This window comes from Hemitrygon akajei, chromosome 5, assembly GCF_048418815.1.
Source record: "Hemitrygon akajei chromosome 5, sHemAka1.3, whole genome shotgun sequence".
NCBI lineage: Eukaryota > Metazoa > Chordata > Chondrichthyes > Myliobatiformes > Dasyatidae > Hemitrygon > Hemitrygon akajei.
In genome coordinates, this window is record NC_133128.1 from 32,596,915 (window position 1) to 32,622,529 (window position 25,615).

Consider the following 25,615-nt stretch of genomic DNA (forward strand, 5'->3'; position numbering starts at 1 on the left):
GTTTCTCCAGCAATTTGCTTTTTTAGCCCCAAATTACACCAACTATTAGTCCTTTGTATCTGCATCAACTTACTCCAGACAAAAAGTCTCTCTTGTACACAGGTACTTTCCAAGGTGCAGGGCTAATTACTGACAATGTCAAAACATGGGTTACACTGAAGTTTGACCAGCTCTGCAGGTGGTCTCTGAGTCTTGGATCCTCCCACACTGGATGATCAGGGGCTGGGTCCTGTGCAACAAACTTGTCATTGACAGAACTTTTGCAACTGAAAAATTTGATAACAGGATGACATATTTTAAGTAAATATCTCATGATTTGTACGATGCCTTGACCCATTTTCATAGATGGGTGTTTTGTGAACAACATGCATTTTTGGATAAAAGTAAAGAAAGTAAAGACAGGTTATCAGACTTTGGACTGGACTTATGAATGTTGTTCCAAGTCAATTATTTTTTAAGAAGGCATATACTATATTTTCGTTCATACGCACATACATACTGTACATGCAAACAAATGCGCATGCGCACACGTGTACACACACACACACACACACACACACACAAAAACACACACACACACACACACACACACACACACACACACACACACACACACACACACACACACACACACACACACACACACACACACACACACGTAGATGCATGTTTTAGCCGTACATTCACAAGGTTTCCCTCAAATTTGCTTATATTCATCTTAAGAGGTAGCTTGTCCTATCTTCAATTGTTGGCTCTAAAAAAAAAGAAATAAGTCCCCAGTCATTTCTGGAGGCGTTAGACAATGTAAACAAGTTGTGTGGCTTAAGAACTTGTAAAAATAATTAAATGAACTAAGAACTGATTTTCAAAGGATTTCATAACCTTGGCTATTATTACGTAATTAATTGGACCAAATTTGGAAGTAATTATTATTGTAGCCTAAAATATATCTAGCATTAATTGTCAATATTTAGTTCTCTCCGTGATGTTACTTGCATTTAAATTAATTACTGCAGTAACAGCTTGTTGTTCAAGTGCATCAATTATTATTGCTAATTTCACTTTCAGCCCACGAGTTTTACATTCTTTCTTACACTTTCGCTTTTATCTCAGTCGCATTTTATTTCTATCATCTTTTCAATCGACTGTGCTTTTTGCCCGCAGAAGACACAGCTGCTTCCCGAAGCGCCAACGGTTGTTTTGAATTGGCTGCGGCAAATAGTAGGAGGGAGAGTAAGAAATCATCCGATTGAATTAGAGATAAAGTGCTTTTAAATCAGTCATCATCTAGATTTCCTGAGTAGCACTCCGCCCCCATACATTCCATTTAGTCCTTTCATCCCTTGGAAAGGCGCAAGTCCTGAAGTCAGTCTGCCCGGTCGATTGCCCACCTCCCTACGGCGAACGGCTCCTCCCATTTACACATATAAGCCAAGCACGTTGCTGACAGGGGCCGCGTAGAGCCTTTTCTCAGTCCGGTGCCGTAGTGAGCCAGTGAACATCTGTCATCTCATCACGCTTAGCCCAAGGTAAGTTCTGCAGCTATCAAACACTGTTGTTCAAATTGCTAAGTATGCGGCCGTCAGCTATTAAAACCACGTCGGTCCTATTCAAAAGTTGTCTCTGTGACTCTCCTTTTAGCTGTTGTAGCTGTCAAACGCGAAAAGGTGGATGAACCAAAGGCAGCAGGTACAGTCACTTACAGTTATGTCTTCTGCTTGTAGTGGAAGAATTCACACTCAGGAAATCAAGGGGAAATAAACTTTATGGTACCACATTCTTATGAAAATACCTGTTTCATAAGGACCATCAGCACAGTTGAGATTACAGTCTTCAAGGACACTAACGTCTTGACAGGTCACGGTGTAGAGATAAGACTGAAATTAACTGTTGGATAACTTTTGACAAATATTTTTAGAAGGGCAATATAACAAAAAAGGAAGCTTGAATATACTCTGCTTTAGGAAGCAAGTTATTAACAGAAAGGCAGAGGTTGATAATCACATGATAACTTATCAAAATTGCATTTTGAAGTAGGCTTCTGCTTTGATTTGTGAATTCCCTTGCACAATGGTATTTTGCAGACACATTTGGATATATCAGCCCAGAAGAGTGTCTTCTTACTGGCTGTGAGGTTTGGCTTTATTTAATTGTCATGCTTACCTGGCACAGGGTCTGGCCAAAAGACTACACAAACTGGATTTTTAGTACTTCTGTGAAAAGCCAGAGTCCAGTCAGTGCGGTGTGTTGCACTCTTCAATTAACTTTATGGTGTTCCTAAAGCCACCCTTCCCTACCCCCTTCCTTTCGTCATGCGTGCTTCAACAAAAGCCCTTTATGAAGGTGCAGAATTTGAAACTTTGGTGTGGTCTCCCTTATGCTGCATTTCTTTGGGGGGAAATCAATTTCCTTAGGAATTTTGCAGCTAAGTCATAACATCTGCAATGTGTGAACTCATTCTTTCATTCTTGTGTGAAATTAGAGATCACAGAAACAAGGTGGAAAAACTGGAATGTAGATTGAGTTTAAAGGCTTCAAGGTACTTGCCAGCCCTCCAAGGATTATTTCAAACAGTCTCCAGGAATTGAAGATTAATTTCAGGGATACTTGTCCTGGCAACCCTGAAGAAAAATTCTTCTGTTCTTTGAAAGAATTTCTCTTGTTTCATTTATGTTGCTTAAGTAGATATAAAAACTGAGATATGAAAAGTAGCTTGACTTGTTATATTCAAATATCACCCAGTTGGGTAACAAACCATCTACCCTTGCAAAACCCATGTTCTGAGAAGGTGAGTGTGACGACAATCAGTACATAAGAGGTGGGGCATTAAAAGTTAGAGGGTTATGTCACTTTCAATCCAGTCTGGCAACGCTGGGATTTCTTTACCTATGGCAAAATATAAATTTTGCCTTTGGTCCTTGCTGGCATGGGTACACATGTATACAAAAAACAAGTTACTTCAGAACTGTTGGAAATCTGAATTGGAACCAAAAGGTGAAGAATAATCAGGCAGCCCAGATGGAGAGTCAAACTGTTAACGTTTCAGACCAAGAACATTAATTGGACATATTAACGATGTTTCTTTCTTCACAAAAGATATTATGAATTTTTCTCACTCACCTAATATCACAGGTTAGATGCTGCTACATATACTTGGCCTTATCAGTGCTTTTCAACATGGCTACTGTCAGTATTATTCAAAAGCAAGTGCGCACTAATGTGAGGCTGACCTTGTCCCAGTCAGATTAGTCATCTTCATTTGGAGGGTTGTGTTACATGAAATAAGCCCACTATGGATCTCACTGAGATCTAAGGAATATTACATTAACATTTCTGTGGGGACACCTGAAATCCAAGCCTTGGTCCTGTGTAAGTAAAGTTTTTTAAAACAAAATGCAAAGCAGAGCTCTTGTTGTTTGGACAGCATAATTTTTTGTTTTGGAAGTGTGATACACCTTGAGTATTACTAACTGTCATTTACATTTTGTCTATTAACTGTTGTAGGCTAGTACCCAAGATGGAGTCAGCTCCATCTTAGGTACTAGCCTACAAAGTACCCAGGACACTTCAAGGAGCAGTGTCTCAGAAAGGCAGCATCCATTATTAAGGACCCCCAACACTCAGGGCATGTGTTTTCTCACTGTTACCATCAGGTAGGAGGTACAGAAGCCTGAAGGCACACACTCAGCGATTCAGGAACAGCTTCTTCCCCTCTGCCATCTGATTCTTAAATGGATGTTGAACCCTTGGACTTTACCTCACTTTTTAAATATATATTTTCTGGGGGGGGGGGGACTTTTTGCAAGAGTTTTAATCTATTCAACATATGTATACTGTAATTGATTTACTTTTTATTTTGCTTTTTTCTTCTATATTATATATTGCATTGAACTGATGCTGCTAAGTTTAAAAAATTTCACGACACATGCTGGTGATAATAAACCTGATTCTGATTCCAAGTTAATGGTGGCACCCAGTGCTGGTCTGATTTATTTCATACTTCTTGTAGTGAATGTAATCCAAAAACTGTTAACAAATACTAATCAATCCTGTTTACACTCAAAATGAGCAAATGTTTTTTTTTAAAGAAGTTATGGTGGTATAAAACTAGTGCACATTTGCTGCAGAAAATGGCAATGGTGACCATGCTAAAGTCTTGTTCTTACTCTCAATGTAAAAGGCAGCTTGGTTGCTGGCCACTGCAGAGATGGACGGAGCTAGTTGGCTGCCCCATTCTAGCGGTTTAAAAAGCCACAATTTTCATGCTGTGGCCCTGTTTAAATTTGCCAGGTAAATTGTGGTGCAGTCGGCTAGACTGAGCACTGAGAATGGGGCCAAGTCTGTGGTGGATGAGGTCGTGACTTGCATTCCTTTAGAGCCTATTGAAATGGCAGAGCATTAAATTCTGGAGATCCCTTTCTTACTCCATAAATCATGTAGTCTCTGAGCAGTGACTACATAAGAAGGCAAGCAGGATCCAATTTAGTGAATTGGAGCAGAATTTCTGTGTAAGGAGTTGGCCTAGTTCCTTGAGTGGGCAGACTCTTTGCACTCCTTCTGGTAAGCCCCTGTTCAAATAGAGCTAGCTCCAATGTCACTGTTAATGGAGTGGCAAAGCCAACAATGTCATATTGAGGTTATTAATGCCAAATGGGGAAAATTAAAATGGACTCCACAAAGATGCTGTAAATGTGATAAACAGGGCAGAGTTTTTTTTAAACAAAGATGCAATTAACAATGTATTGCTTTCAGAAATATAGATAAAGGCTCAATAATACATCTTATTTATTTCTTCTATATTATGTGTTGCATTGAACTGCTGCTGCTAAGTTAACAAATTTCACGACACGTGCCGGTGATAATAAATCTGATTCTGAGATTATAATTGTGATTTACGTGATCAGAGAACCAGATTAAAGAATCAATGAAATGCAACAATTATGATATTCTGATTTACTCCACCTCTCTCACCTGCTTTTTTGTATGTGTGTGTTTTTAAAGAATAGTGCTAAGTAAATTTACTATTTCTTAAGAGTAGCTATGAGAATGTTTTGCTTATGCCAGGAAGGTTATAAATTTTATAATGTGGAACCAAAGTGATCTGAGCTAAGCTAAAATTAATTTTTAACTTCGGAAATAATCTAACTCGGGGGCCATGAACCCCTTGCTTAATGGTGTTGGTCCATAGCATAAAAAGGTTGGGGACCCCTATTGTAATTTAAGCTGATTTTAATACAATCATTAAGTCTATCCTGATGCAGCATTCTGATCCAAAATGTCGACAATTCTCTTCGTCTCACACATGCTGGTCGACCCGTTGAGTTCCGCACTAAACCTTTGAGGTCTAGTGAAAACCAAACATATCAAAATCCAAGCTGGTTCTGAGAAGGCAGCAATATCTTTTTATATATTTTCAATATCTTCATATTGAGGAGCAACGCTTTGACAAAATCCTTGTGATTCAAAATGTCTCTCAAGACATTTGTTTCTGTCTTGAAGGGATTCTGTGCTGAATTGATAAGTTTTAACTATAATTTACTTGACATGACAGGGTCTTCCATCTTTTAAGTGTCATTTAAAGTCTTTTAAATCTTTTAAGGCTGTCATTTAGCCATATTGGAAAGAAAAGCATAATGGTCATGTTGTCATTGTTGCTGATAGTCCATGGATGGAATAGAATATTCTTTTGAGTTTTCATTCTGTATGCTTGGCTTTGGGAGTAGGTAGTGGGACCAAGGTATCCAGTAGAGTGGTCTGATGCAGGTGGTACCTATTTGATGCCTGGTGGTGCCATGAAAACAATGCTCCACACATCTGTATCCTTTGTTGGCCCAGGGATTCCTGCCTACTGCTCGCACATTGGCCTCATTGTTTCAACTTTGATGCAGGCATTTCAAATTTTGAACTTTAGATTTATTCACACATGCATTCAAATGCTTATCTCAAGGCTTGAGAAAACACTGACCCACTATTGCTCCTTTAGTAGTCCCATCTTGTTTCAGTATGTTTCCTGCTCTCTCCATTCCATTGGCTCCTTCAGTTGGAATTCTTTTCCCGACTGACACTGTTGTGGAGGAGTGCCAAGTGTTTTTATTTTCGTCTGTTTACATCACTTGCAGAATATGAACTTTGCACCTGGATTCACTAACTAGTCACTGGATCCAACTGCCCAATTCCCAATTGTCAGCACAGTGCTACAATAGGCTAATTGTCTACTCGGGTTGAGTTTTAGCAAGACCTCTTGGCTTCAAACTCCTTAACTCTAGTTCAAAAATAAAAAGAAAAGGTGATTAAAGTGAACTCCGTACAGACCGCATCTAATTGTATCCTAGTAAGGCAGTTGTCAATGGAAATCATGTTGAAAGTCTTCTGCTGCTTGGTAAGATAGCTTGTACATAAGACTGTTTGTAGATTTTGGAAGGTGAATCATCCCAGGCTCTGGGCATAAGTTGTAGGAGTTCCTCAATGGGCTGTCTTGTCCCCAACCATCTTAATCAATGATTTCATCATCAGCAACAATTGTCTTCATCTAACACCTGCCAGTTTCTGGCACTGTTTTCACCCTTCCCTCTCAGTCACCCGGATCTGCCTAGTGCTTGCTCGTTCTTGCCACATGCCTCACCCTCATCTCTTTATACTAGCCATCACCCCTCTACGCTTTAAGCCCAGATGAAGGGTCTGAACCGGAAATGCTTAAAGTCTGTTTCCTCAGTCTGTAGCCTACACTGCATTGCTGATTCAGGTGCTCATACGCGTAGTTCAAGCTTCTCATACGCGTAGTTCTGCTTCTCAGATTCCAGATTTCAACCATCTTCTTGGGTGAAAGAATTCTTCCTCAAATCCCGTATAAACTTCCAGCAGTTTGTCCTTTGCTGCTGGTTCCGGCACTTGCAGTCTCTTGTGTCTACTCAGATAAAAATGCTGTATTCAGCAACGCGAGGAAATCTGCAGATGCTGGAAATCCGAAGCAACATACAAAATGCTGGAAAAGAGTAAACTGTTGACATTTTGGGCTGAGACCCTTCATCAGGACCTGTGAGCATTTAGCCAGGAACAGAAAATGCATTTATTTATTGAGGTACAGCATGGAATAGACGCATCCAGCCGGACTGAGCCCTCCACCTCACCCGCCAGCGATTTAACTCTAGCCTAATCACGGGCTAATTAACTCTAGCGATTTAACTCTAGCCTAATCACAGTTCAGTGACCACGTAACCTACCAACTGGTACATCTTTGGACTGTGGGAGGAAACTCAGAGGGAGAATGTATAAACTCCTTACGGGCAGTGGTGGGAATTAAACTGGGGTTGTCTGTACTAAAAAGCGTGGTGCCCCCAACCTATACTCCATGACCATTTTATTAGGAACGGGAGGTACCAAAAAGTGGCCACTAGTCTCTAAGTGATATTTCAAAGTGTGACATCTTGAGTCAAGAGATAAAATAAGTTTGGGGAAAAAAATGTCAACATGGTCTGATAAACAGTAAGAAATTTTCATGTCACACAACCACCAGGAGCTGACTAACTTCAACAAAACAAAGGACTGATCATTTATCCTTGACATTTGAAAGCAATATCATTATTGTGTGTGCTAGGGGTCGGTGTTGGGACCGTTGCTTTTTACGATGCATGTCAATGATTTAGACTATGGGATTAATGGATTTGTGGCTGAATTTGCTGATGATACAAAGATAGGTGGAGGAGTGGGTAGTGTGAGGAAACAGAGCCTACCGCGAGACTTAGATAGTTTAGGGGAATGGGCAAAGAAGTGGCAAATGAAATACAATGTTGGAAAGTGTATGGTCATGCACTTTGGAAGAAATAAACAGGCAGCCTATTATTTAGATGGGGAGAGAATTCAAAATGCAGAGATGCAAAGGGGCTTGGTGTCCTTGTGCAGGATGCCCTAAAGGTTAACCTCCAGGTTGAGTTGGTGGTGAAGAAGGCGAATGCAATTTTTGCATTCATTTCTAGAGGTATAGAATATAAGAGCAGGGATGTGATGTTGAGGCTCTATAAGGCACTCGTGAGACCACACTTAGAGTATTGTGTGCAGTTTTGGACTCCTTAATTTGGAAACGATATACTGACATTGGAGAGGGTTCAGAGAAGATTCACGAGAATGATTCCAGGAATGAAAAAGTTACTGCATGAGGAATGTCTGGCAACTCTTGGGCTGTATTCTTTGGAGTTCAGGAGAATGAGGGGGTAATTGCATAGAAACATTCTGAATATTAAGAGGCCTGAACAGATTAGATATGGCTAAGTTTTTTCCTATGGTAGTGGAGTCCAGGACAAGAGGGCACAACTTCAGGATTGATTAATTTAGAACAGAGATATGGAGAAATTACTTAGTCAGAGGGTGGTAAATCTGTGGAATTTGTTGCCACAAGTGGCTGTGGAGGCCAAGTCATTGGGTGTATTTAAGGCAGAGATAGGTTCTTGATTAGTCAGTGCATCAAAGGGTACGGGGAGAAGGCGGGGAGTGGGGATGACTTGAAGTATTGGATCAGCCCATGATTGAATGGCAGAGCAGACCCTATGGGCCAAATGGCCTACTTCTGCTCCTAAATCTTATGGTCATCACGTTAGAAACCTCTCACTGAATTAGTCACATGAAGATTTGGACTATTAAGATCTGTAGAGACAGGGAATCTGGTGGTGAGTGGCTCTTTCCCATCTCTCCAAGTCTTCCGACCTTCTCAAAAGTACAGGAGCATAAAATTCTCTCCACTTGTCTGGATGAGTGCAGCTTCAACAAGGTTCAGTAAGGTCAAAACTAAGCTTACTTTAACGGCAACATATCCATCACAAATATGCATTCCTTTCACAGTGACTGAAGTGCATACCATCTACAAAAGGCAATGCAATTATTCACTCTGGCTATTCCAACAGCACAACACAAACCTACAGCCTTGATTGTCAAGAAGGTCAAGGACTTCAAGTATGTAGGAACATTACCATCTGTAGGTTCCCCTATAATTTATGGGTTGTCCTGATTTGAGAATATCACCAACTTTTTAAAATCTAACTGCTGAAAGTAACAAAGTAAATTTATTATCTAAGTACCCTACCCAACAACATTAGAAACAAGAAAGCAGCTGTTGAAGAATGTCATTTAACACTACTTTCTCCAGAGTACTTGGAAATGGACAATAAATGCAGCTGAACCCTGAGCACTGGAGTACTTGGGACTTGACTGTTGTTCCTGTGCACTGCTGTTGTACACTATGGTGAAATACCCAAGCTTCACATCAGATGTTTTGAAAACTGTGTTAGGCACACAAAGAATAAACATTCAGAGTTTTAGTAACATCTCTTGGGGCTGTTGGCAGTTTTATAAGTTCTCTTGCAACTGAGAACATAAACTAGAATTAATGATGCATGTGGAAATTGATACCACTTGATGCACCATCAATAACTCACTCTGAGACGTAAGAAGCGAGATATCGGCTTTTATTGACTGGAAGAATGAACAACACTACATCCTGGAGAATGAGGCTGGGCTCAGGCCTCAATCGCCTTTATACAGGGGTTTGTGGGAGGAGCCACAGGAGCAGTCCAGACAGGTATATGTAGTTCACCACATTCACCCCCCCTTTGTTTTAAAAAGAGTCCCCAGGTGGTGAAGTTTCTTACAAGTATATTTACAGGTTAAGTCTATCAGGTGGTCGAATCTGTCGCTGCAATTTACGTAGCACCGGCTGTGATTGCACAGGTGCCGGTGGTGGTGATTGCACAAGTGCCGGAGGTGGTGATTGCACAGATGCCGATGGTGGTGATTGCACAGATGCTGGTGGTGATTGCACAGGTGCTGGTGGTGGTGATTGCACAGGTGCCGGTGGTGATTGCACAGGTGCCGGTGGTGATTGCACAGGTGCTGGTGGTGGTGATTGTACAGGTGCTGGTGGTGATTGCACAGGTGCTGGTGGTGGTGATTGCACAGGTGCCGGTGGTGATTGCACAGGTGCCGGTGGTGATTGCACAGGAGTCGGAGGTTGTGCTGGTTCTGGCCTAACTGGAGGTGTCAGGGATCCCTCATGTGTGTGCGAGGCGCCCGGAATATACGCGTACGAGATGCCTGGTACATGAGCGTCGTGAAGAGTCTGTGTGGGGCATGGTGTGCACGGTGTCACCTCGGGTACAGGGTTCATAGTTACCGTGAAGTGTACGGGGTAGTGGTCTGCTGCTCCTGCGGGTGCCAAGTCGCGGACAGAGACCATGTCCTCCCGCCCATCAGGCAAGACCACGTAGGCATACTGGGGGTTAGCATGCAAAAGGTGAACCCTCTCGATCAGCGGGGAGTATGTGGAACCGCGACTGGCAGCGGCGTTGGCGAATTCGCTCGCGGGAACCGGTGGCGGCAGGGTTGGAGGTGTCCACGGAACCGGTGGGGAATCGCGCGGCTGGACAGCATCAGCGTTGTGCAGAGCAGCCTCCAGCTTGTCGGCCGTCTCGATCGCCGAGCGTAAGGTAAGATCAGCATTTTCCAGCAGCCGCTGGCGCACATACACTGCCCTAATTCCGGTCACAAAGGTGTCTCGTACCAAGAGTTCCGCATGCTGTTCCGCCGTGAGCGTTTTGCAGTCACAAGTCCGCACGAGTGCCTGTAGATCTTGGAGAAATTTGGCGGACGACTCCGCAGGGCGCTGTCTGCGCGAGGCCAAGCGATGTCTGGCGTAGACGGCGTCCACCCGCCGCAGGTACTGTCTTTTGAGGGCGTCAAGCGCCCCTTCGTAGGTCGAGAGGTCCCTGATGAATGAATAAACTTTTGGGGTGACTCTTGAGAGGAGAATTCTGTGCCTAACAGCGGGGTCAGTTGCACGAACCTCCTCGAAGTATGAGTGGAAGCATACAAGCCAGAGTTCAAAGGCAAGAGCTGCTTCAGGGTCTTGGGGGTCCAAATCCAATCTTTCCGGACATAAAACGGTTTCCATGTTTTAACTTCCAGTCAATAAAATTGATGCACCATCAATAACTCACTCTGAGACGTAAGAAGCGAGATATCGGCTTTTATTGACTGGAAGAATGAACAACACTACATCCTGGAGAATGAGGCCGGGCTCAGGCCTCAATTGCCTTTATACAGGGGTCTGTGGGAGGAGCCTCAGGAGCAGTCCAGACAGGTATATGTAGTTCACCACACCACTTCAAAGATTTGCTTTTCCGTCATGAAATTAGTTTTACAATGATTTACACCTCTTGGGTTAATCATCTGGCATTTTTTTGAAAGGGGCGAAACAAGCTGCTTGTTTAAAAGGAAAATGAATCCTGATAGTGTGGAAATTACATTAAATCTTAAATGCTACTAAAATGGGCTTCTGTTTTTAATTCACTTAACATGTAACAAGCATAAATGCTTAATACAGCTTATCTGGAGTAGCTACAATGATTTCATCAAATAAAATGGGAAATATTTCTTAAGTATTATATATTTCAAGGTGCATATGTCACTATATACAACCCTGAGATTTATTTTCTTGTGGGAATACCATAATAGAATCACTGAAAGACTGCCCTAATACAGGGAACAGACAACCAATGTGTAAAAGACAACAAGCTGCAAATACAAAAAAAAGGGGGGGGGGGGGGAAGCAACAATACGTATTGAGAATTTGAGATGAAGAATCCTTGGAAGTGAGTTTGTCGTGGTTACTTGAAATGACCAGGAGACACAGACGATTCTTCGAGAAGTTTAAACCTTTATTTGCAAACAAAGGCTGAGGCAATCAATGAACTTGTCACCGAAAGCCCACCGAGCTCCGGTGTACAGTATTCTTTATTGTAATTTCTTATCTTGATTACATTTCAGTTTTATCAGCATACCCAATCATTCTTTGGTTGCATATCATCTATACATTAACTAATCAAACGCTCTTGCCTAGCTCTTGGTGCGCCACCAGTATTTCTTTCCATTCACATCTTGGGCCTCATTCCTGGCCACGGCTGTTTCTCAGTCAATCTCCTTAACCTCCCTCACATTCCATTTCCTGCTCGTACCATCCTGTCTGACACCGTTATCTCTTCATAAGCCATTCTGTTGTATAATATGTGGAGTACATTTCAGCTAATTAGTGCTGCTAAGGATAAACAGATGTTCTTTAACTGCCATAGTATGTAGCTAAGAGAATACAAGGTATCTAGTAAAACAATACATAGTAAAACGTGTCTAGTAAAATAATACATAGTAATATTCAGTACATAGGAGTGATTACATAGTAAATAGCTAGTACGTAGTGATTATATTTCAGGTATATATAGTGATTATGTCAGGTATATTTCTCAATAAGTTCAAAGGTTGTGGGAACATTTCAGTGATGGGGCAAGTGAAGTTGACTGAAGTTATCCACTCGAGGTTCAAGAGCCTGTTGATTGAGGATTAATAACTGTCCCTGAACCCAGTGGTGTGAGTCCTGAGGCTCCTGTACCACCTTCCTGATGGCAACAGCAAGAAGAGAGCATGACCGATGATGGATGCTGTTTTCCTGTGACCGTACTCCATGTAGATATGATCAATAGAGGGAAGGGCTCCATTAACCAGTGATGAGCTGGGCCATATCCTCTACTTTTTGAAGGATTTTCCATTCAGGGGCATTGGTGTTTCCCTACCAGGCTGTGATAGCCAATCAGTAGGCTCTCCAGCACACATTTATCAACGTTTGTCAAAAATAAGTCAGTATAAGGTGTTATGTGTGCTGAACAAACCAGATGGAAATAGGGTTCAGAGCTGCCCCCCCCAGGAACTATGCTGCTAATGAGAGGGGGAGAGGGAGGGAGGGGGGGGGGGGAGAGAGAAAATGATTTGGTATTATGGCCTCTTCACTGATGGAAAGGTAAACAATCTTTTGCAACAAGGACACTTTTTTGCTTGTTAACATTCTTGCTGAGACAGCAGGGAGTGGCCTCGTTTGATGGACATGTGGAGTTGATGGATGGCTGATACCCCGTCAGTGGGAATAAAAGACGGGTCTGGGGAGGCACCTTCAGACACACCAGTGGACACTGAAAGAGTGTTGTGCACCCACAGGAAGGTGGGGGCCAGGAGAATCAGTCCGGAGCACGGTGGATGAAGGCAGACCTGTGTGATCTCTTCCCCCCCCCCCTCGCATTTTTGATACTGTATTACTTAGTTTACTAATAAACATCTTTAGTTTCAGTACCACCAGACTCCAATGTATCATTCCATTTCTGCTGGTTTGTTAACCCAGTTATGGGGTACGTAACAAAGGAAATGTGTAGCAAACCTCGGTAAATAATTTTAATATATTGATAAAGCAATAGTAGACCAATTATTTACAAAGATAGATGCAGATATTAAATGTAATTCAATGATGGCAGGAGATAAAATATTTTTATCAGTAATATTTTAAGTTTTAAAACACTTATAACCAGGGTGTGGCAACAAAACTCAAATATCTAAAATCTGATTTTTGCTGAATTTGACATGCTATAACCTATTGGGGAAAATTATACAACCTTACTTTTTAAACCTTGTTACCTTATTCAGCAGTGCTGTCAGGAATCGCTGGATTTAAATCTTCTTGATATGAAGACATTAACTTGGAGATATCCAGTATGGAATATGAATACTATCTTTCTGCCAGAATTTACTAAAGCTGGTGTATTAAGTGTTTAACTTGACATTTCCAAAGATAGATCAAACGGGATTAAATTCTTTATAAAATCGAACAATAAAATTGTGGTGGATTGGAAATTGGAATAGATACCACTGTTGCTCTTGCTAACTGTTCATATTAAGTAATTGTTATTAAATCCCAAATCTTAATTATACAGTATATGGCACTTTAGACGTCTGCATGTTTCCTAAATTATTTCAATTTGGATCACTTTGTTGGTTTGCGTATGTACGTGTGTACGCTGTGTTTCAGCATGTGGTTCAGTCTCTGCACTTGCCAAAGTTTGGAAAGGACAGAAAAAGAAAGAAATTAGAATAAACAAAGACTGATGTTTACACTCTAAATTCACTGGTTTGCAAAACTTCAGACAAATAACATGCAGAAACTAATTTTAAGTTCCAGAAGTCATGAAGGAAAAAGTTTGGTCTTTTAGTTTTGCTTACTGTAGATTGTTATCTCATTTTACATAATAAAAGTTACTATTTGTTTCTCTGCCAATAGCAGTTACATATCTTTAGGTTGTAATGATTTTGTTTTGCCATGGTTCAACTATGTAGCTACTCCCAAATAATTTTAGTCTGTAAACTTGATCTCTTTCATGTGTTTTGTAGCAAATGGTAAAGCTCTGCAATCTCCTCTAAGTATACAGTATTCTTTATGTAATACCTTGGTTTTAAGATTTAATCAGTCCCCTGTTCTTATCAATTGTAACTGCATCTCTTAAAAGCTTGGGTAATCGATGCCAATGGATAGCCCTTATCTGGGGAAGTAGGTTGGTGAGGGAGGGAGGATGAAGTGACAAACATGGAGCTGGTAGCTGAGTGGAGCTGCATCTGAGAAAGTGATCAACCTGACCAGCTGGATGCAGGTGGGGTGGCAGCAGGCAGACTTCATCGACGCTAACATCAAAGCCTCAAGCAGTGGGGAGCAAATGTTTGCCTGTTAATTTTCAGTAGGGTAATTCTGGTTGAGGGAAGGAGGAGAATGCTCCGAGATGGAGGTGAGGTGGGGGGAGGCTACAGTTTCCATTTGGTAAGTAAGCCCTTCCAGGGAAAAGTTTGTCTTGCCGTACAAAGGAACTGATCAAATAGTAAAAATAATCAGAACCTTGCTGGGCCTCTTCCGGCTCTGGTTTCCAGCAGGTCTGGCAGGTTCCTTCGCTCTGGCTTCTGGTTGATATTGCAGAGCCTAATCGAGAAGGACCTCCCTTGCCATCTGCATGTTAAAATTGGAGTTGGGTGGGATGGGGGAGGAGGTCATATTAATTACTCAGTATTTTCATAACTGGACTGTGCAGATTGCCTGCTTGATTTGGAAAAATGCAGAATACAAAATCAAATACTATTAATGGGATAATATTAGAATACGTGGATAATTAACAAAAGCAGTTTACAGTGTAATTCGAACCGATTCAGTTGCTTATCTCATGCTTGCATTTCCCTTCAGTTTTAGAAAACTACTTTCTATTGAGTAACAGATCAGCTTTTTACAAGATTGGTCCTATAAAACGGTGAACCCATTCATAATCTGGCAGCAAGTGCGACAAGGAAAAGCTGTAAAGAAGATCTTGCAGAACAATTTTGGGCAGAATAATAAAAAAAAATACGTTCACATTGATTTTTGTGAATTAACAGCAAGAAATTAAAAAAAAATCAGAATAACTTTGTGATTGTAATTTCTTGGCAATAAAATGGATGTAAAGGTTTAATGATAGCTACTACCCTGAGTTCTTGCTAATACCAGGCCATGCCCTCTTCTCCCTACGACCATCAGGCAGGAGGCTACAGAAGCCTTGGGTCTCAAGCACCAGGTTCAGGAGCACTTATTAGCCATCAGCCATCAGACTCCTGAACCAGTGTGGATGGCTTCAATTACTCGGAACTGATTCCATGACCTATAGAGTCTCTTTCATGGACTTTTTACAACTTGTGTTCTCACTATTATTTTGTAGTTGCAGTTTGCCTTTTGGACATTGGTTGTTTGTCAGTCTTTTCTGTTAGTGTGGTGTTTTTTTTTGGGTAAATTCTATTGTATTTTTTCCTGTAAATCCTTGCAGGAAAATGAATCTCAAGGTAGTGTATGGTAATATGGGTTCTTTGATAACACATTTATTTTGAGCTTTGACATTCCAAGCTCAATAGCTCAAACATTCAAAAAGCCTTTGTGCTGTGAGTGGGGAAATTAGTTTTAAATAGTCATTTTGAATCAGGATTAGTATCACTGGCATATGCTGTGAAATTTGTTAACTTTACAGCAGCAGTACAATAAATAATTAAACCAATTGCAGTAAGTATATGTGTCTTAAATAGTTAAGTTAAAAATAATGCAAAACAGAAATAATATGAAAATAGTGAGGTAGTTTTCATGGGTTCAATGTCCATTTAGGAATCAGATGGCAAAGGGGAAGAAGCTGTTCCTGAATCACTGAATGTGTGACTTCAGGCTTCTGTACCTCCTACCTGAAGGTAACAGTGAGAAGAGGGCATGTCATGAGTGATGAGGGACCTTTTTTAATGGACGCCGCCTTTCTTGGGCACTGCTCATTGAAGATGTCTTGGGAATTACAGGGGCTAGTACCCAAGATGGAGCTGACTAAGTTTACAACTTCCTGTAGCTTTTTTTGATCCTGTGCCGTAGCCCTTCCCCATACCAGATGGTGTTGCAGCCTGTCAGAATGCTCTCCACAGTGTATCTGTAGAGATTTTTGAGTGTTTTGGGTGACAGCCAAATCTCTTCAAACTTCTTCTGAAATATTGCTGCTGTCTTGACTTCTTTATAGCTGCTTCGATATGTTGGGACCAGGTTAGCAAAGATCTTCACAGCTCTAGTTGGCATTGGGCTCATCTGGTCATGAAGCATCACTGCCATTCATGCTATTGGGTTTCGCTTTGGCAGGTTTTGCAGGACATTACCTCCTACAGAGTTGACATGCATCCGATGTTGCCTCTGACCTCACCTGGAATTGTTTCTTCGCTCTTGAAATGGCCCTCCACAGTCATACCTGATTCTCGTGTACAGATCTGGGACGCCAGACTTAATTGCCACAGATCTAGCCCAATGCAGATACTGAACCTCCTGCTTCACCCACAGCTTTTGGTTTGGGACTGTACAGGAAGTTTTTGTAGGCACTCACTTATCATCATAAACTTTAATGATGTCAGTAACAACTGAGGCATACTCATCCAGATTTGAAGATGAATCCCTGAATACAGTCCTGTCCACTGACTCAAAACAGTCCTGTAAGCCCTCCTGTGCTTCCCTTGCCCATACCTTCTTGGTCCTCACTACTGGTGCTGCAGTCTTCAGTCTCTGCCTGTAATTGGGGAGTAGGTAAAGCCAGGTGATCAGACTTTCCAAAGCATAGGCGACTTCCTGAAATTTGAGATGTGGCATTGTTGCTAAAAACAAATTGGTGCCCACTCGGATGGTACTGATTTGCCTTCCTGGACTATTGAATGTCAAAGCTGTTTGGATTTTTCCAGTGTTTCAGAGATAACGTCATCTGGATTATTTATGCAGTTCTATTGTTGGGAGATTGTCCCAGGATTTACAGTAAGAATAGAGGTGAGGTAGTTTGCAATTGCCTTTTGTGAGTAAATCAGACGGCAGCTTCTACTAATGTGCATATGCAGTTACAGGTAGAAACTGAAGCTGATTTTTAAGTTGACTTAAGAATAAGAAACTTATTATAACAGCATCTTTCCAAGTGACTTGGTATTTAAAACCATGGAACAGCAATACATTAATTTACCTGCTTGATACCCACTTGTTGTTTCTCTCTGTGCCTTGTGGTGCATCGTGCAGCAACCTTGCCATTTCTTTAGCATTTGTCTGTTTTTTACAAGGCTGAGTTGCTAGCTCAATGCTCAACCCAGCACAGGTGGAAAGCATGTAAGGAGCCAGCCGGATTTGAACCCTGGACCACTCGCCTCAAACCCCATGATGACATGACCATGGTGGGTCTCATCAGCAAGAATGACGAGTCAGCTTACAGAGAGGAGGTGTAGTGGCCAATGGACTGGTGCAGAGCCAACAACCTGTCTCTGAATGTGAACAAAACAAAAGAGATGGTTGTTGACTTCAGGAGGGCACGGAGTGACCACTCCCCACTGAACATCACCGGCTCCTCGGTAGAGATCATTAAGAGCACCAAATTTCTTGGTGTTCACCTGGCGGAGAATCTCGCCTGGTCCCTCAACACCAGCTCCATAGCAAAGAAAGCCCAGCAGTGTCTCTACTTTCTGCAAAGGCTGAGGAAAGTCCATCTCCCACCCCCCATCCTCACCACATTCTACAGGGGTTGTATTGAGAGCATCCTGAGCAGCTGCATCACTGTCTGGTTCGGAAATTGCACCATCTCGGATCGCAAGACCCTGCAGCGGATAGTGAGGTCAGCTGAGAAGATCATTGGGGTCTGTCTTCCCGCCATCACGGACATCTACACTATACGCTGCATCCACAAAACAAACAGCATTATGAAGGACCCCATGCACCCCTCATACAATCTCTTCTCCCTCCTGCCGTCTGTGGAAAAGGCTCCGAAGCATTTGGGCTGTCACGACCAGACTATGTAACAGTTTCTTCCCCCAAGCTATCAGACTCCTCAATACCCGAAGCCTGGACTGACACCTTGCCCTACTGTCCTGTTTATTATTTATTGTAATGCCGGTACTGTTTTGTGCACTTTATGCAGTCCTGGGTAGGTCTGTAGTCTAGTGTAGTTTTTTTCTGTGTTTTTTACATAGTTCAGTCTAGTTTTTGTACTGTGTCATGTAACACCATGGTCCTGAAAAACGTTGTCTCATATTTACTATGTCCTGTACCAGCAGTTATGGTTGAAATGACAATAGAAGTGATGACTTGACAGTGCAGATACCACTACACCACCTGATATCTGCTGAATCTACCAGTGGCTAATACTCACTAAATGTACCAAAAAAATCAAGATATTCAGGTAATTGAATGTTTAAGATGGGTATTATTTTTTTGTTTTCAGTACAAGTTAATTTACAATTGTACAGTATATTTAATTCTTCCCACATTTTAATTGCAGTGGAGTTTAAAATTAATCCAAGCTTGCAGTATTTGCTTTGAACACTGACACCAGAACGATGTACAATGCTGAGCAAATAAAGTGTTATCCTCAGGATGTGCAGATTTAAAAAAAAAGTATCCCAAAGCTGGTAGTTGGCTGAATTGACTTAATGATCAGCAGAGAAGTGCTGTAGCCAAACACTGGGTGTATATTGTGGTGCCTAGAGAACTTGGTCAAGAGTTTGAGGTGCTGTGATGGAGAGGATGGGGAGGGTTAGAGTGGGTAGAGCAAAGATGAGGTAAAGTGAAGTTTGCTTCTGGGTACAAGTGAAGTTGTGGGGAGGGTATACCAGCATGTTAGAGATTGAAGAGACCAGGTGGAAATGTTAGGAAATATCTGGTTAAAGATTATGGGGCTGCATGATATTTATTATTTTAGTGATACAGCATAGTAACGGGCCCTTCAGGCCTGTTGAGCCTGAATCTGAGTCACTGGTGCTGTAATAAGGTGACACTAACTGCCACACTACCTTGCCACCCCATAGAGATGGGGGTGTTGTGATCAGTGAAGTGTTGAGTCTAGTCCTGTCCTGTAAGCAGTTCTATAAGCACGCCTACTTACATTTCTTTGCCTTGTCTTTGAATTGTATAAGAGATGGAACGTCCTTAGCAAGGCCAGCACTTGAGAAAGTGGCATTAAACACTCTATCTTCTGGATTTTTCCGGGACCTGTGAATTTCAGTCAAAGTAGGTTTTTTAAAAAACACAGTTCCAACAGCTGAGCAGCCTACAGTCTGTTCTGAAGCTACACAAAGAAAATCAACTCCTCCCCCACTCCTCCCCAACAGTTCCAAAAGAAGCATACAGACTCCTTTAAAAAATCTGTAGTAACCAGCCCACCTGCTGGAGGAGGATTAATTAGTTCCATCCCTCTTGGCCTACCTCCATGAAAAACAGAAGTTGACAGGTTCCTGGTGGGGATTTTAATACTTCTATCTTACCTGAATGCTTTCAATTTTGGAAGCTTAAAATGTTAGGAAAAGGATTTTTCAAACTGGTTAAGGAGGAAGCACAGGACAAGAAATAATTGGATGTCCCTTGTTCTCAGGTGCCACGTGATCCAGTTTTGATTTTTATTAAGGTAACTCATGGTGAAATAGAGCCAGCTGTAAAGTTGGAGAGTTCCACTCATTTTGCCATGGGGTTTCTGTTCCATTGTGATGTCTAAATAGAACATTGTGGTAGTGATGCTCTGCTGATACTGGGGAGGGGTTAGCTTTTCTTTGTGCAGCTTCAGAACAGAAAGCAGGCAGTTCAAACTGCTCTACGATCCAGAGTGTATTTGATGCACCATCAATAACTCACTCTGAGACGTAAGAAGCGAGATATCGGCTTTTATTGACTGGAAGAATGAACAACACTACATCCTGGAGAATGAGGTCGGGCTCAGGCCTCAATCGCCTTTTGTGGTGAACTACATATACCTGTCTGGACTGCTCCTGTGGCTCCTCCCACAGACCCCTGTATAAAGGCGATTGAGGCCTGAGCCCGGCCTCATTCTCCAGGATGTAGTGTTGTTCATTCTTCCAGTCAATAAAAGCCGATATCTCGCTTCTTATGTCTCAGAGTGATTTACAGACAGGTATATGTAGTTCACCACACCTTTATACAGGGGTCTGTGGGAGGAGCCACAGGAGCAGTCCAGACAGGTATATGTAGTTCACCACAGTATTAAAGCAACAGTGGGCACTTCACAGCAATATGAAGGATCCCACCCACCCTACTCATGGGCTGTTTGTCCCACTCCCATCAGGGAGGCGGCTACACACCATCCACACCAGGACCACCGGATTCAAATAGTTACTTCTCCCAAGCCATCGACTGAGCAACACCTCCACCCATTAGCCCACACCACCACCAGTACTCTGTCATTTCCTGTCAGTTCCCTTGCATACAGCTACTTCTGTACCTAGTGTTACTTTACATACACACAATCAGTATATGTATTTAAGCTAATCTTGTGTATTTATTGTGCTCTTTGTTATTCCAGATCTGTGCAGCATAAAAAAAATAATCACTTTGCCCTTCTTTACACTTGTGTACTAAAGAATAAAAAAACAACCTTGAATTTTGATTTACTTGCTCCTTTTAGGAACAGCTCAAAAAAGAAGCTATTGGTGGAATTCTAATATTGAGATGTTAATCATTGATACAGCTGCCCATTCAGTAGATCAGAGGCCTCTGGGCAGAAGAGAGAGTCGGCCTGGCTACAAAGAGTCTTTTATCAGTGGCCCTTCAGCATACCGGAACCTCTGAACAGTACTGTTGTGTCATAATCACTTGTACTTCACAGAGGCATGGCATTTGCTGAGGACTTTTTTTTCTCTCTCAGCACCGTAGCACAGCAGTTAGAGTAACGCTATTAGAGTAAGCGATGTGCAGAGGATGAGGGCATCCAGAACTGGTGCGACCTTTTGGAACAGAGATGAAGAAGAAATTTTTTAGCCAGAGAGTAGTGAATCGGTGGAATGCTCTGCCACAGACTGCAGTGGAGGCCAAGCCTGTGCATATATTTAAGGCGGAAGTTCATCGTAAACTGATCGGTCAGGGCATCAAAAGATAAGGTGAGAAGGCAGGTGTATGGGGTTAAGTGCGATCTGGAATCAGCCATGATGGAACTGGGGAGCAGACTCGATGGGGTGAATGGCCTAATTCTGCTCATATGTCTAACGTTCCTATTACGGTACCACCGATCCAGGTTCAATTCTGCCACTGTCTGTGAGGAGTTTCTACTCTCTCCCTGTGACCTCCAAGTGCTCTGGTTTCCTCCCACATTCCAAAAACGTACAGTTTTGTAGGGTACTTGGTCATATGGGTGTAATTTGGCGTATGGGCTGGAAGGGCCTGTTACCACGCTGGATTTCTAAACAAGTTTTTTTTAAAAAAAATTGTAATTCATAACAAGTTTTACATTGTGGAAGTAAACTGTTGGTGAAAAGCTCTGGATATGAGACCTGATGAGATGCGGAGACTAGCAATGTCTGCCTGCTGTCATGGAATCCAGCGTTGCTGACAAATGCCATTGGCCGAGGTGCCTGGCTGCTCCTTGTCGAAATAAAAGTAGCTGAAGTAACTTCTTCAAAAATACAGAGTGGATGACCTCTCTGCTGCACTGAGCAGCTAACTTGGGAGACACAACAGAGATTTGCCACAGGCATTTAAAAGGTTGTGTGGCAAGATTTTAGATAGCAGCCTAGACATGGGAATATGAATACATGTGGAAGTGATTTCCCTCCATTTTTAGACTGTCAAAAAGCCAGTAGATACACTGCAGGGTAAGATCCTGTCAGTAACCATGTAGATACTGTAATCTACATTGCCTTTAATTTACATTACAATTTAAGTCTAAATTGAATTGGATTTTAGACATTTGTGTGACACTGTTTTGCATTGCTGAATTTAATGCTAATACACAATGTTTTAACTCATTAAAAATGGACATGATCTAATTTCGAGGGAAGTTATTAGCTTTGTTCATACGGTGCCATGGATTTGCACTAAAATATTAGAGTGCAGATGGTTAATACTGTAGGTTTTCTGTAACATCAAGGTACAAGCATCAATGTACCTCAGCACTGGAGAGGGATAGGAACAGACAAGTTAGGAAAGCGTTTAATTGGACTAAGGAAATATGAGGTTATCAGGCAGGAACTTGGAAGCATAAATTGGGAACAGATGTTCTCAGGGAAATGTACGGCAGGAATGTAGCAAATGTTCAGGGGATATTTGGGTGGCGTTCTGCATAAGTATGTTCCAATGAGACAGGGAAAGGATGGCAGGGTACATGAACCATGGTGTACAGAGGCTGTTGAAAATCTAGTCAAGAAGAAAAGAAAAGCTCATGAAAAGTTCAAAAATCTAGGTAATGATAGAGATCTAGAAGATTATAAGGCTAGCAGGAAGGAGCTTAAGAATGAAATTAGGAGAGCCAGAAGGGGTCATGAGAAGGCCTTGGTGGACAGGATGAAGGAAAACCCATTCTACAAGTATGTGAAGAGCAAGAGGATAAGATGTGAGAGAATAGGACCAATCAAGTGTGACAGTGGAAAAGTGAGTATGGAACCGGAGGAAATAGCAGAGGTACTTAATGAATACTTTGCTTCAGTATTCACAGCTACTTTGTTTTGGCACTTTAACTGCAGGTTTTGGTATAAAACCCAACAAATCATCTGTGTGTAAGTGTAGTAAATGCAAAGTGATATTTTTCATGGCTGTCTGCAAAACCCCGGCCAGTATTTTTAAAACAAATGTCAAAACAATCACTTCAAAATTTAATGTTTTTTACTGGTTTGGCTGCAAACTTGATTCCTTTGTGGGAGTTATTCAATCGACACAATAGTGATGTGATAATTAATGCGTTAAATGCAGAACAGAAGTAAAACTGTACTTTGTGATTCCAATAAGCAATTTAGAAATTTGTTTTTCTGGACTAACTGACGAAAAAAAAAAGCAACAGGAGCAGACAGGTTAATGCCATGGCTCCTTGACGAGGATAGATCTGTCACTGAACCTACAGACATGAGACAGGAACATGATGGAATGCATCTCCTCCAACTTTCGCAGCTGCAATAATGGTCAGAAACTGCAAAAGCACCGAGGGGAAAAGTGTTCTGCACAATCAGCATCTCATCCACTAATCTAACATCTGTCTCTCTCTCTCTGTGCTATATTCACTGGATGCACTACAGCAACTTGGCAACATTTCTCCCATGTGTTTTGGAGTGTGCCCTTGACAATTCGCTCTTCCATTGGAAAGCCAGCTTTGAGTTGACCGGCAAGGCTCAGCACAGCATGGGGCTTCTCAACGTACTTGTCAGGACTTGCCCCTGGCGGCTTCTGTCTGGGAGAAGATTGCCAGGCGGACAAAGAAAGCAATGAGTGGAAGTACTCAAAGGTTGTTTGAAGAAGTGTAGCATTACCAGTGATTCCCGTGGAAGTTTCTGGCTTGTGACCGTTCGGAGCAATATTAAGTACTTCCAAGGGCATGCGGGAGTTCACCACTTCACAAGCTGTTTGTTATAACTTTTACAGGTGCAGCAGGGTTACAGTGGTTAGTGTAATGCTATCACAGTGCCTGTGATCTGTGTTTAGTCCTGCCACTGTCTGTAAGAGATGTAAATGTTTTCTCTGTGACTGCGTAGGTTTCCTCAGGGAGATTCGGTTTCCTCCCACGTTTCAAAGATGTACGGTTAGCAGTTTAATTGCTCACCTGTGCGTAATTGGGTGGGCTCGTTGTGCTGGAAAGGCCTTCTACTGTGCTGTATCCCCAAATAAAATTACCTACTTTTTCACCCTAATGAAGGCAAAATGGACAACTCCACCCCGTCTCCTCCTGCTTCTCAGTGTTGTCCACAGTTTCCATTTTACCCTCATTAGCCACCATAGAACCTTCAAATGGAATGAAAGCAAATGATTCTTAATCCCCAGGCACTGATTAAGAAGAAGATGCCTTCAGCCGGGTACAATCCATCTCCAGGCTTATTGGCTGTAACAACTATGATGGAGCTGGAATATTTGTGAATTGCTTTGATATTCAAAAATGTAAAGGAAAAACTAAGTAAAATTAATTTATGTTTGAAAAGATATGAAGAATTAAAGCACCAGGAAGAATATTAAGTATATTTAAATCAGCTGCATTATCGTGAAGACAGCCATTATCCCTCTTTAGAACAAACTGCTGAGGAAAATCAACAAATGAAGCAGTATCTGTGGGGATATAACTGGAAGAACAGCTTCACCAATTGAGTTCTTCCAGTAGTTTTCTTTGCTCCATATCGCAGCATCTGCAGAGTTGTCTCCCTTCTCCCCGCAGCGGTTTCTCCCTATTTGAGATGCGTGGTCCTGTTGGAATTGTGCCTTCCAGGTTTGGCTGACACATTTTCATGCCAGAGTGTCAAAACACTGCTAATATTTGTTTCCACGCTGGACTCTACAGGAGTGCGAGATATGACTACAGTTGTCCTGGAATCAGTGATCATCCAAGTAGATGTTTGAGGTTTTTCCTGTTGGCACAGGAACCCTGCACATCCATTCAGTTACTTGGGTAAATGGTGGGTTCCAGCAGGCTTGTGGGATTTCAATTGAAGATGCACTGCACGCGCTCGCGCTCACACTGCTGGGGGAGCTCGGCAAGTCAGGCAGCATCTATGGAGAGAAATAAACAGACTATTCTTATTCCTCTCTATAGATGCTATCTGACTTGCCAAGTTCCTCCAGCACTGTGTTCCTCAAGATTTTCAAGATCGGCAGAATCTTGCACAATGTATGTGTTCTACCTGCAAGCTCAAGAATTTTTTCCACTGTTTTCTGCCCATCCGCTCATGCCAGTAAGATGGATTTCTCCCTTTCTGTAACTAACTTTGAAACAACTGACTGAGTGTGGCTACATGTTCTTTGGATTGGAAGCTCTTTAAAACAATGCATAATGTGCCCTGCTAGTTTTGTGCAGACCCTCTACGTAGCAATACTTCACAGAAAACTCAGAATTAAAGGTAGCTATGGTAATCAGGTTGGTTGTAGATCAGCGGGGGATGTGGCTAGATTGTGAAAATGCTTAGATTTCCAGCATCTGCAGATTTTTCTCTTGTTTGAGAAAATGCAGTTGGAGAGTCAGGTCTGGAACAGGGTGGGACTATGTATCATCAATGAATGGGACCTTGAGTCAAGGCGTTAATGGATGCGATATCAAAGGCTGATGCCATATGAAAGGATGACGTGGACCAGTGAAAAATAATCACTTTCAGATGGATTTCTTGGAGAAGTGAATGGGGTCGGGTCTGACTGAGATGCAAGCAGGTGGTCTGAGTGACGAGGTGGGAGCAAGCAAGTCTAGAAAATTTTTAAAAACAGTATTCATCTGAGAGAAGATCAACACCTCAGACTTAA

At 42.0% G+C, this 25,615-nt stretch overlaps 1 protein-coding gene across 2 annotated transcripts in view; it reads left to right on the top strand.

The window, feature by feature from the left end:
- The first annotated feature begins 1,422 nt into the window (after positions 1 to 1,422).
- col8a1a (collagen, type VIII, alpha 1a) overlaps positions 1,423 to 25,615 on the top strand; it is a 125,700-nt gene continuing 101,507 nt past the window's right edge. Inside the window, exon 1 of one of the 2 annotated variants that reach the window (XM_073045156.1) lies at positions 1,423 to 1,529. The gene's annotated coding sequence lies outside the window, so the exon portion shown is untranslated. Of the gene's footprint in view, positions 1,530 to 1,670; positions 1,690 to 25,615 lie in introns of those variants that run through there. The other variant, XM_073045158.1, reaches the window with a different exon arrangement.